Source organism: Meriones unguiculatus, chromosome 10 (assembly GCF_030254825.1).
Source record: "Meriones unguiculatus strain TT.TT164.6M chromosome 10, Bangor_MerUng_6.1, whole genome shotgun sequence".
In the NCBI taxonomy this organism is placed as follows: domain Eukaryota; kingdom Metazoa; phylum Chordata; class Mammalia; order Rodentia; family Muridae; genus Meriones; species Meriones unguiculatus.
In genome coordinates this window covers 99743683-99757513 of record NC_083358.1, presented here as the reverse complement: position 1 = coordinate 99757513, position 13831 = coordinate 99743683, and the positions used below count along the sequence as shown (strand labels likewise).

The following is a 13831-nucleotide window of genomic DNA, read 5'->3' as shown; positions in this document are numbered from 1 at the left end:
GGTTTTGATTTGCTTTGTTTTTCTGGATCATGGTTCAAGATACTGTTCATTATGGTGGGCAAATCAAGATCGTGGGAGCGTGAAGCCACTGGTCACATGGCATCCACTTTTCAAGAAGCAGGGAGCAATGAATACTCGCTAGCATGAAGCTGCTTTCTCCACTTTATGCACATAAGGATCTCCAGCCCGGAGAATGGTCCTGCCCGTATTAAGATGGGTCTTCCCACACCAGTTAACCTAATAGAGATAACCAGCCATGGGCCTGCTCAACAGCCCATCTCCAGGTAACTCTATATCCTATCAAGTTGCTAACTACAACATTTCCTTTCTCTTTTCAAGATATTTGCCCGCTCATGTTCATTGCAATAGAAACAAAAGCCTTTTTAAGGTAATGAAAGGATAAATAAGATGTGGAATTTACAGGGGGATAGTAAGCAGCCTTATAAAGGAAGGAAATTCTGACAAATGCTACAAAATAAATGAGCCTTGAGGACCTTATGCCAAGTAAAGTAAGCCAATTAGGGCAAAACTACTGCATGCTTCCATTTCGGTGAGACCTCGGAGTGAATCAGCTTCTTAAATGTAGAAAATAGAATGGTTGTTAGCAAGAGCAGGGAGAGGAGCAGAAGAGAGGTGTTTAATGGGAGTAGAGTTTGAGATCTGCACTGAAAAGTATGGGAGATCCTGTTTCACATCAATGTGACTCTACTTGATACTTGGACTGTACATCTGAAAATGACTAAATTTGGTGTTTTTACCAAAAACAAAACAAAGTTTCTTCCATTATGGAAGATGGCTCATGGGGTAATGGTGTGTGCTTCCAAGCCTGATTACCTGAGTTCCATCCAGGGACCCACATGGTGGAAGGAGAGAACTGACTCCTGTGAGTTAGCCTCTGACCTTCACATACATGCTGTGTGCATATACATACATACATGCGTACATACACAGTTTTTTTATTCTTCCATTATAGTGTATACAGTACTCTTATTTATCAATGTGTGTAAAGACGAATACCTGAAATACCCTTAGTAAGTAGGAGGAGAGGGTTTTGGTATTCACTTTGTCTATTTTGATATTATTTGTTATTTTCAGAAGAAAGGGTATTTTTGAATGTAGTTTCTAAAACCATAAAAATGAGGTTAACTGAGAAGCTTGAATTGGTAGTGAAACAACTAGATAAAGGCAGCTAGGCAAGGCAGCTTATGCTTTCTAGTGCAGCACTTGAGAAGCTGAGGCAGGAGGATCAGCTTGAGGCCAGTATGGGCTACATGCCGAGTTCTATACCAGCCTGGCTACAGAATAAATACATGTCTGGAAAAGACTGTTGATCATGTTTTCAAAAGGATCATTGATTTTATCTTCAGGTATTCAGTCTGTGCCCTGTGCTTCGGGATTGTAATCCCAGAAAGCAAAACGGGGAAACAAGCTTCTATACATATGAGCCATGAAGTTGTTCTGGTGGGATGCTCTGTAGATGGACAGAGAGGCAAAGCAAATAGAACAGAAAAAAATAGAAAATAGAGATGACAGTGCTGTTCTTATTGTTGATGGAGGATGGTTATGATATTGCTATGAATGAGGTGATGATGGCGGTGGTGATAGCTAACATTTATTCAGCTCATATTCTTATTAGGGAAATCACAACCCCATGAGATGGACACTGTTATCTCCATTTTACAGTTAAGACACTTACCCATCTGAAACACCTATGAATCACAACAGTATTATGGCAAATACCTATAAAGGCGCGATAGTGGCACTATTGGACTGAAGGCCCACTCAATAGGAACAAAAATACACCTGGTATTAGAAATCTAGCCCAACTTCCTGGTGCTAGTGAAGTCATGGATCACAGAAAAGAATCGACTACCAACACTTTACTAGACTGGCATAATTTCTGACTATATCCTAAATCTTATTCTCAAACTCACAGATAAGTATAGCTATCACTCCTCATCAAGGAAGCTTCTCTTAGCCTAGTGGTGGTGGCACACATACTTGATCCCAGCACTTGGAAGAGATGGCAGGCAGATCTCTATGAATTTGAAACCAGCCTGGTCTACAGAGTGAGTTCCAGGATATCCAGGGTTACACAGAGAAAGAAAAAGGCAGCGGCAAGGAGCAGCAGCAGCAGCAGCAGCAGTAGCTTCTCTTTACAGCAAATGGAAGCCATCATAGAAAGCCACAACTGGATCCAATGTAGAGATCAGTGGATTAGCCCAGCCCCGGTGGAACTATCTACAGCAGAACTCCTGCATCTGTGGCTCAGGAAACATCACAGAAGAGGAAGCAGAAAGATAAGAACCAGAATACCAAGAAATCTGCTGTAAAGAGTCTCCCCTAGAAATGTCTGCACAAGACCAGAACAATGTCATTATCAATAGGCATGCTAACACAGAAGTGGGGCTATCTCACGGGGTCCCATCCCTAGAAAAAGAACTGCTGAAAGAAAGAGAAATTAGCCTTTCCCAGAGATGAGCCCCTATATTGGTTATCCGATAGAAAGTGGCCAGCCCTGAAATCATATACACACAAGCAACAAAAACAGACTCAGCAGGTTATATTTAAGTTTTTGTGCATGCGTATGCATATATGCATATTAGGTATAACAATATTTTAAAAAGAGGCTATCATTTTGAGAGTGGCCAGTGTGGAAGGAGTTTGAGAAAGGGGACTTGGGAGAGGCCAGGAGCTAAAAAAGGAAAGGAGGTAATGAGAGTCCTAGTCCCACTTAGGAGTTTTGTTTGTTGTTGTTTGTTTTGTTTTTTACATTTCTGTGTCTCAAAAAACTGTCAACTTCTCAAGGAATTTTGTCACCCTAAGCTCTCCACCCCAGCACCAGCCTCTGTCTTTTGGTAGGCCAAGTGAGCACGAAATGGCTGTCAGCTTCCTGCTGAAAGTTCTCTGCAGGATCTTGTATACACAGCAATGGTTTTCTAAAACTTATGCCAACCACTGTCAGAGAACCAGGCTCTCCCCCTCAAGATGCCACTTTTCAAAAAAGAAAAAGAATGATAACATCTTGCAGTTTTATAGGTACTCTGTTAGTACATTTGTTGTTTATAATGCTTTACAGATGCAAATATTGCAGTTCTGTTATTTGGGGTTAAATTGTGTTACTTATATTTAAAATAAAAGACAAAAAATCCCCAGGAGTTGAAATTTGCAGCAATGTTATGTCCTAAATGTAAGTCCTGCAAGAAAAAGCATAAAGTCTTGCGATCATTTGATAGGCAGGTGTGGTGCGAAGGGGAGCATACTTAGAGCTATTGGGTGAACTGTGTCTGTCTTCTGGGCTCTGGCAGGGTCACACTAAGGATTCATCCTTCCCCATGGCATTGAAGCCTTCCTATCTCCTCCAATCACATCAAAATCCTTAATGTCTCATGACCTAAAATGTCTCTGGTATTTTGCTCATGCTCTGCCAGGAAAAACTTCCAGGAACCCAGAGAGAGAAACCTGTGAACTGAGGAAAAGAGCAAGTGTGAGACTTAGGTCCAGAGTGGGTGTGGGGATTCAACGTGATTACTTCTGAGCCCAGGAAGAAGCTAAAAGGATCTCAAACATAGGATGCAGAAGAAGGCTTGGTTTCATGAAGCTTCTCCTCCATTTAAGCACCATTGGGGAGGGTGGCAAGCAGAGAAGAAAACAAGTATTGCAACCACTTTTACTCATTTGACCGTCAAACCAACAGCAACATATTTGAACTGATTCACATAGAATTTTTTCATTCATCCATAAAAACCTTCTGAACTCCCACTATAAAGTTTTAAAATGCTGAAGATGTAAAATCAAAACAAAAGAAATAGAGCCGCTGACCTCCAGAACAAACAGGTGGCCTCTTTCTGTGTAAAGTGCGGAGGACTGTGGAAGTCAAGGATAACCAGGTAACCCAGGTCTTGAGAGTTAGGACAGACTTTGGGGGCAAAATTAGAACTGAGATTGAAAATGAGACCCTGGCATTTAGTTCACTGGCAAGTTTGTTTCACCCTAATGGAGAATCTGTGGTAAAAGTGACATGGCAGCACAAGTCCACAGAGCTCCCATGCACCCAAGCTTCTATCCTGCTAACCCAATGACTGCTCTTGCTCTAACTGTCATGTCTGCATGCCAGACATCAGGATGAAGGAAGTGTCAAACAGAAATCGTAGAGGTCATCATGCCAGATGCCCCCCTTTACATTTGTTTTGTTTTATGTTGTGATTGTGATCGTTCCTCTTTCGTGTTTGTGGCTGCAGCACATGTATGCCCATTATCCCAGAACTGAGTTATGGATGGTTGTGAGCTGCCATGTAGGTGCTGGGAATTCAATGTAGGCCTCTGCAAGGACAACAAAGTGCTTTCAACTGCTGAGGCTTTCCTCCAGCCCCAGAAGCCCTCTTTTCAAAAGGAGTGTCCCCAACTGGGTGTGGTGGTGCACACATTTAATCCCAGCATTCAGAGGCAGAGGCAGGCGTACCGATGTGAGTTCAAGGCCAGTCTTACAAATCAAGTTGAGGACAGCTAAGGCTACACAGAGAAACCCTGTTTCGAAAAAAAAAAAAAGAAAAGAAAAAGTTCCCCAAAAGCTGCCCCACTTCTACATGACATTTCGTTTACTAGAACTTAACCATAAAGTCCTGCCTGTCTTCGAGGAAGCCTGGAGACTACATTTATAGGAAGGACTTCTTTTACTCCATCATGTGGGTCCAGGAAATTGAATTTAGATCATCAGACTTGGCAGCAAGCACCGATACCTACTGAGACATCTTTCTGGGCCCATGGGAAATATATTTCTTTTTCTCAGCACATGCCCACCTAACTGCAGGTTAGAAAGAAGGTTACTTGGAGAAAGAATCAAAGTTGTTGATCTTCACAGAAGGAGAAATCAGAGGCCTTAAGTTGCAGAAGACAGCAGCACACTTATTTTAATTTAAGTGTGTGTGTGTCTGTGTGTGCGTTTTTTGCCTGCATGAGCATCTACATCATTTGTATTCTGGGTGCCAGAAGAAGCCAGAAAATGGTATCAGATACTCTGGAACTGAAGTCACAGACAATTGTGACCTGCCATGTGGGTTCTGAGAATTGAACATGGGTTCTTCAATAAGAGCAGTCAGTGTTTTTAACCGTTGAACCATCCCTCCAGACCCCATTCTAGAATATCTTAAAATGAAAATGGAGGGAGAATATTAGTTGCTTTTCTCATTGCTTCAACAAAACACCTGACAGAAGCAACTTCAGTGAGGAGATGTTGGTTTGGTTCATAAATTCAGAGGGAGCCATCCATCATGGCCTTGAGGGCATGCCAGCTAGAGTGGTTGGAATAGTCTCCTCGTCTGTGGCATCAGGAGCTTTTTGCTTCACTGTTTCTTCACATCTTGGCAAGTCAGAAAGCAGACAGTAGGACCAGAAGGAGGACTGAGCCATAATTGTCTCTCAGTGGCCTACCTCCCCTATCCAGGTGTCATGTCCTTTCCCAAAACTGTATCGCAAGCTGGGGACCAAGTGTTCAAAGCCAGAGCCTGTTGGGGACATTTCACATTCAAACTATAACAGAGTGAGCTTCAAGGAGGGAGGAGAGGCAAGCTGAAGGCCTGTAGAGACTTTGAGCACAGTGCCCTCTGCTAACTCCTCAGGAAAGAACCTCTTCCAGTTGCCGGAGCTCCTGAAGCTGACCAGAGCTCAGATCTGCCTAGCGGCTAAGCCTAGGCTCCTACTTCCGCCTGTCCTAAAAGAGCTGGCAGCCCAGCTGGAGGGAAATGATCAAGCATGAGATATGCAAGTAGCACAAGCTGGTGTAAAATCATATGCAGGACTAACATTTTTCGGGTCCCTCGTTGCTCAAAATGTGGCTGTCATGTAGGAGTGTGAAGTTCTAAGAAACTGAGGGAGACAGCTTTGGGTACTCAGAGAGCAATGGCTTTCTTTTTCCTCCATCCTTCTCATCCTTACACCAAATCAAAGTGCTTTAAAGGATGCCCAAAACTGAGGAAAACTGCACGCTGGATGTCTTCTTGACCCATTCCCCAACCCCAGCGCCTAGGTGCAGGCGTAAAACCTGGAGCTCAAGCCGGTAGCCCTGGGAGAGGTAAGGCTAATATTCTCTACTTCTCCTGTGGGATGAAGCTTCTTCTGCAATTCCACCTCCTCAGTGGGGGTGGCAGGAGAGCTTCGCCGGCAGGCAACGGCAGGCAAGTCTCGGGAAGCTATTCTGGGTAATGGAACAGTCTGTGTAGGGGCGTGGAAGTATGAGGAACTTTAATAGCTTAAAGAAGGTAAGTCCTTCAGTGTGAGCGAAGGCTGGGGTGGCAGCAGTTCCGGAAAATGAGGCTAGAAGGGATGTTTTGGCTCCGTGTTATGGAAGGTCTTGTTTGTCACCATAAGGAGTATAAAATGAGCGTTCCATGAGCTTCTAAAGAGGGTTGTGTTATATAATAGTGAAGAGAACTGCAGTTGGAAATGGAAATGGGATTTGACTCACAGCTGTAGGAGTTAGAAGTTAATTTGCAGGTCTGGGTGCATCGCTAAGCCTCATATCTGTTGTGACAGATAACGACGAGGCTATTTTGCACCTGGCTTGCATACCTGCAGGCTCCTGGGTCTTGCTCTCTAAGCCCCGAGCACTGTCTGTGTGCTGCTTGCACTGAACCTCAAGACAGCTTCCTAGCTTCTTTCCCCAGACTTCTCCACTTTCTCTGTCCTGTTCTCCAGCTCGTGTGCAGTAGAGGAGCATAACTTGACGTCAAAAAATACCATGTGCCCTCTAGGAAAAATGTGTTGTTTCATGACCTGTTCTTCCATGTCATTTCCTAGCATGGACTATATATAATTTTTTATTATTTTTATTTTTTCACAAAGGGCCACATTGATGTCATCCTCAGTACTTCCTTAGAATGGAATTGAAGGTCTAAGTCCCTGCGTTTTTGAACATCTACCTCTGGCTACGGAAATTTGCATGGCCAGCTTTGGGATTAAAGCATTAGGCAATCCTCCCACATATACTCTGACCAGATTCCCCTCTGCTCAAGGCCTGAGTTGATTGATTGCCCCATTTAACACCGCTGCCCCAATCTTGAGAGAGGAAGGCGGTATGTTTGCTCTTCTTCTGAGAAAGGGGCCCAATTCATTCTTGTCCCAGCAGCATAATAAATAACCTGTCCCTTTTGGCAGGGAGTTTATTAGAGACTGATGGGACATTTAACAATAACTGGGGGCCTGTGATTTATTAGGTAGGGAGATTTGTGGTGTCTCTAAAGACTAGATGTGGAATTTAATTGATAAAGCGGCTGTCAGCCACTCTGAGATGCGCTCAATAGAATATGCATTGGAAGGGATTCTCTTTGGAGCTATCAGGAAGGGTTTCTGCAGATCATATTCATCTCCTATGCATGGTGAGGTCTGCTAGCTCTCTGAATGAGAGATAAAGGCCTCGGAGGGGACCCTGGAAGAGGCCTACAGTCGGGTGCTCCTGTCAGTTGCAGGGCCGATGGAAGAATGTGACACAGATGAGCAATGGGAAAAGGGATTTCATCATCTTCTGAGAAGATCCTCTCAAGAACTCTTTGTTTCTCTTCCGTTAGGTGCTGGAAAGCAAGGGAGAGAGAGAGAGAGGTGCTTAGCACCTATAGCCTAGAAAGAGAGAGAAATGAAAGGGTTACAAGTCATGAAAGATTTATTTTGGAATTCTAAACCTTCTGTAGCAGAGACAGCAGCTTTCCCTCCTCCTTTGTCTTGCCCTCCAGCCACTACCACCACCACCATCAGCAGCACACACACACACACCACCACCACCACCACCACTACCACCATCATCACTACCATAGCAGTTACTTCACACTCAAGTATTCCTGGAAGCCTTGGCTCAGGTCGCAATTCCTGTCCCTCCTGCTTCCGTGCTAAGAACAGAGACACAGAAACCAGGCTGGATGGAGCCTCACCTTGCTCCATTGTCTTCCACCCCCCAGATATCCCAGAATCCAGGCTGAGAACCTGGACACAAATGCTTGTGGTGGGGTGGGGTAGAGCACCCAGCCACCTAGCCACTCTTCCTAGCCACCTAATCTGCCTGCTGTAAGGGAGATGTTTCCGCCAGAGATGGCATAGCTCTGTCCTCAGGCAGCCCTGAGCATTTGCAGAGCAGCTCTGCTCACATTTTGTTCTCTCCCCACCCTCTGGGTTGTTGCTCAGCCTCAAACAAGGCCATGTAAGGTGCGGAGAGGGGCTTTCTGGGGCCAGAGCCCGTTTGCCTCCTCTGATCCTCCTGCATCTATTCTTAGGTCCCAGCAGATTGGTCTGCTCCCTCTTGCTCCCTCCAGAGAAAGAGAGGGAGGGAGGGGAAGGCAGTAGCCAGAATGGAAATCATTGTCACTGTCTAATCTGAGCCTCAGTGGTGACACTGAGAGACCCCTGAGCGGGATGGATACAGCAACTGGTTTGATTAAATCAAGGCTCTTCTGCAACCTTGTTAAATGAAACTGACAGGCTCCGAGAAGAGGAGGGGCCAGCAGGATCAACGCCTCTGATGGGGCACGGGCGATGGTAAGAAGATCAGACAGAGGCAGAGCAGCAGCCTGCCCTTTCCTTTATTTGCTGACTGCAGAGAGGTGATGGGATTTATGGATGCGCACTGCTTAAGGACCTGTCTGAGCACAGTCTGTGGAAACTGATGCAGAGGCAGACTGCTGCCTCCCAGGAGGCTTGGCAGAATCCCCTGGCACTGAGGCCTCATGCACATTTAGAACACTTCTTTTGACATTTCAAAGGGCCCTCACATACGTTACCTCCATGACAGGCAAGCAGCCGTGGATGGCTAGCTCCGCTTTTGCTGCTAGAAAAACAGAGGCAATACAGACTACAGAGCTGGCCCACCGTCAGTCCAGGAACCCAGGTTTCTTGCTCCCTAATCCTGGCACACGCTACCTCTAGCTATGTACCATATGGCATGATTTCCTAGGATTTGGTCCCTAGAGATTAGTCTTTTCTTCTACCCACCAGAGTGTAAGCTGTACAGCTTGCATATTGGGCCATCAGGAAAATGCCAATTTCCCAAATGCCCTCACACAGCCTACCTGCAAAACACACGGCTAGCTTCCAAAGACCAGGAGGCCATTCCAACATCCTCATATCACTTGCCCACATGCCCAGGCCCTTCCACATCATTTCTACTCAATCTGATTGTAATTAAGGACAGGAGCGGAGGTGGGAAGGTATTGTTAGCAACTTCAACAAACAGCAAGCCTAAGAGGGCAACACCGATACCCTGCTGGCTGCCTCACCTGTCACCAGTTCCTCACCTGCCAAAACTAATTTTCCACTCACCAGTAGGTGTGAGCTCCTTCGGTGTCTAGGCGACACACACACGCTCACACATGCGTACAGACACAGCACGTTGTGAATAGAGCAATGCCTTGTCCACATGCCCTGGTTCTCACTTCGGATACACACCAATGACACTATCAACACCTCACCCCCTTCAGTCTCTTCTTTAGGAGGGGGCGCCCTGCAATGGAGAGTCTGGTGAAGGCGGTGAACACCCATCACTGTGCACAGCTGCGATCTTGTCACGCCTTGCCTCTTGGGCATGCTCATTACCTGCCCCAGGCCGCACACTAGTTAATGAGCAGACTCCAGGCACAGTGGAGGCAGCAGATGTATGTGCCTAGAGAAGATAGCCTGGTTTGCTTTCCGTTGCTGTGATAAAAATTACAACCAAAAGCAATCTCAGGAGGAAAGAATTTATTTGGCTTTCAGTTTACATTTCATCATAGGAGAAAGTCAGGGCAGGAACTCAAGGAAGAAACTCGGAGGCAGGAACGAAAGCAGGGGCCATAGCGGAACATTGCTTCCTGGCTTGCTCTTCATGGAATGCTTACTTTTCTTGCTTATACAACCCAGGACCACAGTCACCTGGGCCCTTCCACATCAGCCATTAACTACATAAATGCCCCCACAGATGCCAATCTAAGGAAGGTTCCTTCTTCCCAGATGACCTAAGCTTGGATCAAGTTGACAAAAAACTAACCAACAAAGACCAGCAACTAGAAACATCATCAAGAGGAGTGTGTGTGAGCCATAGCAGGCCTATACTGAGCTCATTTTGTGTCCCTAGTCAGGACCTGAAAAAAAGGGCCAGCAGTATGTAGACAGGTTGGGGATACTTGAAAAAATACTGCTGGCCTCTTAAACTCAATCTTGGTGTTATGACCAACCCCAACCTATCTGAAAACATTGAACAGGACTCTTCAAAGGCAAGGAGTTAGATTCCTCTAAGGCGGTGGTTCTCAACCTTCCTAGCGCTGCGTCCCTTTAATACAGTTTCTCATGTTGTGGTGACCCATAACCATAAAATTATGTCATTGCTACTTCATAACTGTAATTTTGCTACTTCCATGATCATAAGTATTGCACATGAAATATATCTGATATGTGAACCCCAGTTGTGACCCACAGGTTGAGAACCACTGCTCTAGAAACACCTGGCCAGGGGAGATGGAAGGGAAGCAGGTCTTGTCTGGGTACAGTGGTCAGAGATCACTGGGTCTGATTCTTGTGCTAATTCTATTATTAGAACCTTGGTAACCTAAGGCAGGGCACTAACACCCTGTCCCTCATTTTCTTGACTTGTAAAATCACTCGCTTAGGCAGAAAATGCAGACTGATAAGAATGTTTAAAACTCTACCAATCATTGAGGATGAAACTGAGTCCCAAGAAAGTTACCTTATTGGTCCAAGGCCACACAATGAATAGAATGGTTGAGAGGGTAGGTTCTGGAGTCATACCAGTACCAGTAGGTGGACCTAGCATTCCCTGGGTGTGGCCTGAGGCAGGTGTCACTGTCTCATGTCTTTCCTCTCTTATCTTCAGAAATGAGAAGTGCACACATCCCTGGGTTCAGGAAGAATAAATGAGGGCCTGGCACAATCAAGGTTTTCCATACATGTCAGGTCAGGACTGTTTCCAGTGGCAGACTTGAGATGCAAAACTGGTTATTGTTGGGTCCCCTTCCCCCCAAGTCTTCCCATGAAGTCACAAGCCTTGAATTTTTTATAAAGTCCCTGTGACTTAAAAATTCTATGTTGTACATCAGAAATCTCAAATCAAGTTATTTTCAAAACTCTCCATGCAGAGACCCAAAAGGCCATTTGGGAGATTCATTATTCACCCTCCATTATCTCCTTCATTTGCTATGGGCGATGATGATTCATATGGAATGATCACAGCAAAGAAAATCTGCCTGATGCTGGGGAGGAGGAGGCAGTCTAACTCCCCAGTGTTTGACTCCCATGTACGCTCAGCCCCTATTCTTGGTGTGCAGATCCATTTGTTAAGTGTGACGCTATTTCTTGGCCTTCTGCCTTTCCTATCTGGGAACCTGAGTCTCGTGGTACAGACCATTGCTGGTGGAAGTCACTTCAAACTCCAGGAAGAGAGTTCTGTCTGTCCAGCTGTCATCCTTGGCTCTGGCTCCTTTCAGGGTGTCCTGGTTGAAATCTCTATGATAACCCAGGTTGACAAAGAGTGCTCGCACAGTTCTCTAATCCCTCCAAAACACCAGAGAAAGCTTAGGAGCCAGCCTGGCAGAGGCCACACCTGAGAAGCGACCTCATTTTCTGCTTACCTCATAGCCTCAGGAGAAGCAGATAGCCTCCCTAATCTCTTGCTAACAAGTCTCTCCCTGGCAGGCTGGCAGCCCTTGGTGCTTGCTTACAACTGGTGGAAGGGGCCTGGTAGTAGGTGGTAAAAGAGCTTTTGCCCTGGGTTACAGCACCTGGTAAGATGCCAGAGAAGCCGGTGCTGTGCCTCTAGCAGCTCAGACATTGCAGAATGTCCTCTGGGGCATCTGGGAAGCAGACACTAGCCTTCTCAGAACAATTCACATCTACCAGCGTTAGTTTGCACAAAACCCAGAAGTATTTCCCTGAGCTAACACTCTTCATTTTTCTAACATTCTTCAGGTATTCTTTGTAGCTGGGTCTCTGACAGATAAATATTTACAAAATGGAAATATTTATTCCCCAGGGCGTGAAGAAACCACAGCTTAGGCTCTGGGAGCTCTAAGCCCACACCTACCAGTGACTCGATAGCATGACCGTCAGCCCACAGACTAAGTATGTATTATTTACTCTAGCTTAATTGTTTCCGTTCCTAATGAGCTGGGCACAGCTCTAATCTCAGCATTTTAGAGGCAGAGGCAGGAGGATTGTCGCCTGATCTATGTAAGGAGTCCCAGTCCAGGGTAACAAAACAAGATCCTGTCTAAAATAGTGACGATAATAACAACAACAATAAATCCCACTGAACTGTTGAGGTAAAAGAGCTGGAAAACCATTCGTACATGTTTACTAAAAAAATACTCCCTTTTCTTCCTTCCGTTCCTCTCCCATATGCATTAGCACCTGCATGGCTGATCACCTGATCTTAAAGCCAAATGGCTGTGAGGAAGCTAAACCAGGAATACAATGATCGATGTCGGCACCAGGGGAGATCGGCTGTGGAAGTTTAATGGGCAAGAACGTACCAGGACAGCCTCCCTGGGTGGCTCTCATCATTTCTGTGCACACCCCTGAGGGCACCTCTCCTTTCTTTTACATACTGTAGAAGCAAGTTCTGTTCCCTCCTTTGGGCCTCATTCATCCTGTCTGTAACTGGGGGAATGGGTTGCTGTCCTCTGCTTCCTGACTGCGGATGCACTGTAGTTAGCTGCTTCATACTTCTGCCCTGGTGCCTTGCTGGCTATAATGGGCTGTATCTTCAAACTATGACCCTAAAGGAACTCAGGCTCCCATTAAATAAATAAATAATTTTAAACGGGGATAATGGCACTCTTTGAAGACACTTAAAACTTACAGCGCTGTGAGGTGCCTTTAATTCCAGCACTCAGGCAGAGGCAGAGGCAGGTGGATCTCTGGGAATTTCAGGACAGCCTAGTCTACAGAGAGAGTTCCAGGACAGCCAGGGCTACACACAGAAAAACAAAAACAAAAAACAAAAAACAAACTGCCAAACCAAATAAAGAAAGAAGAAAAGTAAGGAGGGAGGGAAGGAAGGAAGGAAGGAAGGAAGGAAGAAAGGAAGGAAAGAAAGAAGGAAGGAAGGACAAAAAAAATAAAAGAAAACTTAGAGCTTTGGACCTGGAGAGATGGCTCACCAGTTAAGAGTGATGGCTGCTCTACATGGGAGACTTCTCACGTCTCAGATCAGCTCCAACAGGATCTGAAGACTCTGACCTCTCAGGTTCGCACACAGACTGACACACACACACACACACACACACACACACACACACAATAATAAACCAAATATTTAAACTTTTCTTGTAGAGCTTCAGAGCCAGTGACTTGGAGCCATCTACCAAGTCATAACGTCCTTTTATTAGTGAAGCCCCAAGTGGCTTCCCCCACTGTGGAAGCTACCTCACTCTCTCTGCCCTGCCTGGCAACAGAATGTCCGCCCTCCATCTACAGTGAGCAAAGGAAGATGTCCTGTTAACCAGGGGTTATCCTCTTCCCAGAAGAGTGAGGTCTCTGTGTTGCCTAATCCCCACTGTACCCCAGTGTGTTTAGACACAGACACTGCGGTCTTTGCTCTGGGCAGCCTGTGAGGCAAGTCTTTTCCCTGGAGAGCAGCCCTGCTGGAGTGATATCTGAACACATTCCAACAACACATGTTTATCTCTAAGGTCAGCCTTTCCTGTTGATGCTCTGGAGGCATGTAAGGGGGAAGGGGGCTAATGGTCTCTGCAGCCACAGGAGGCAAGGAATGAGGGTGACAGAGACATGGCTCCACCCTTTGGGAGGGTGCTGTTATGCTGAAGTTTCTAGAACACATAAGGCTACTGTATCTCCCAGC

General features: G+C 45.8%; 1 long non-coding RNA gene across 1 annotated transcript; it reads left to right on the top strand.

Annotated features, from left to right (window-relative positions):
• The first annotated feature begins 5745 nt into the window (after nt 1-5745).
• LOC132657066 (uncharacterized) lies at nt 5746-12474 on the top strand. Its single transcript, XR_009594910.1, has 2 exons — nt 5746-6070; nt 12376-12474. It is a non-coding gene; the product is annotated as an uncharacterized LOC132657066 (long non-coding RNA).
• Nucleotides 12475-13831: the final 1357 nt, after the last annotated feature.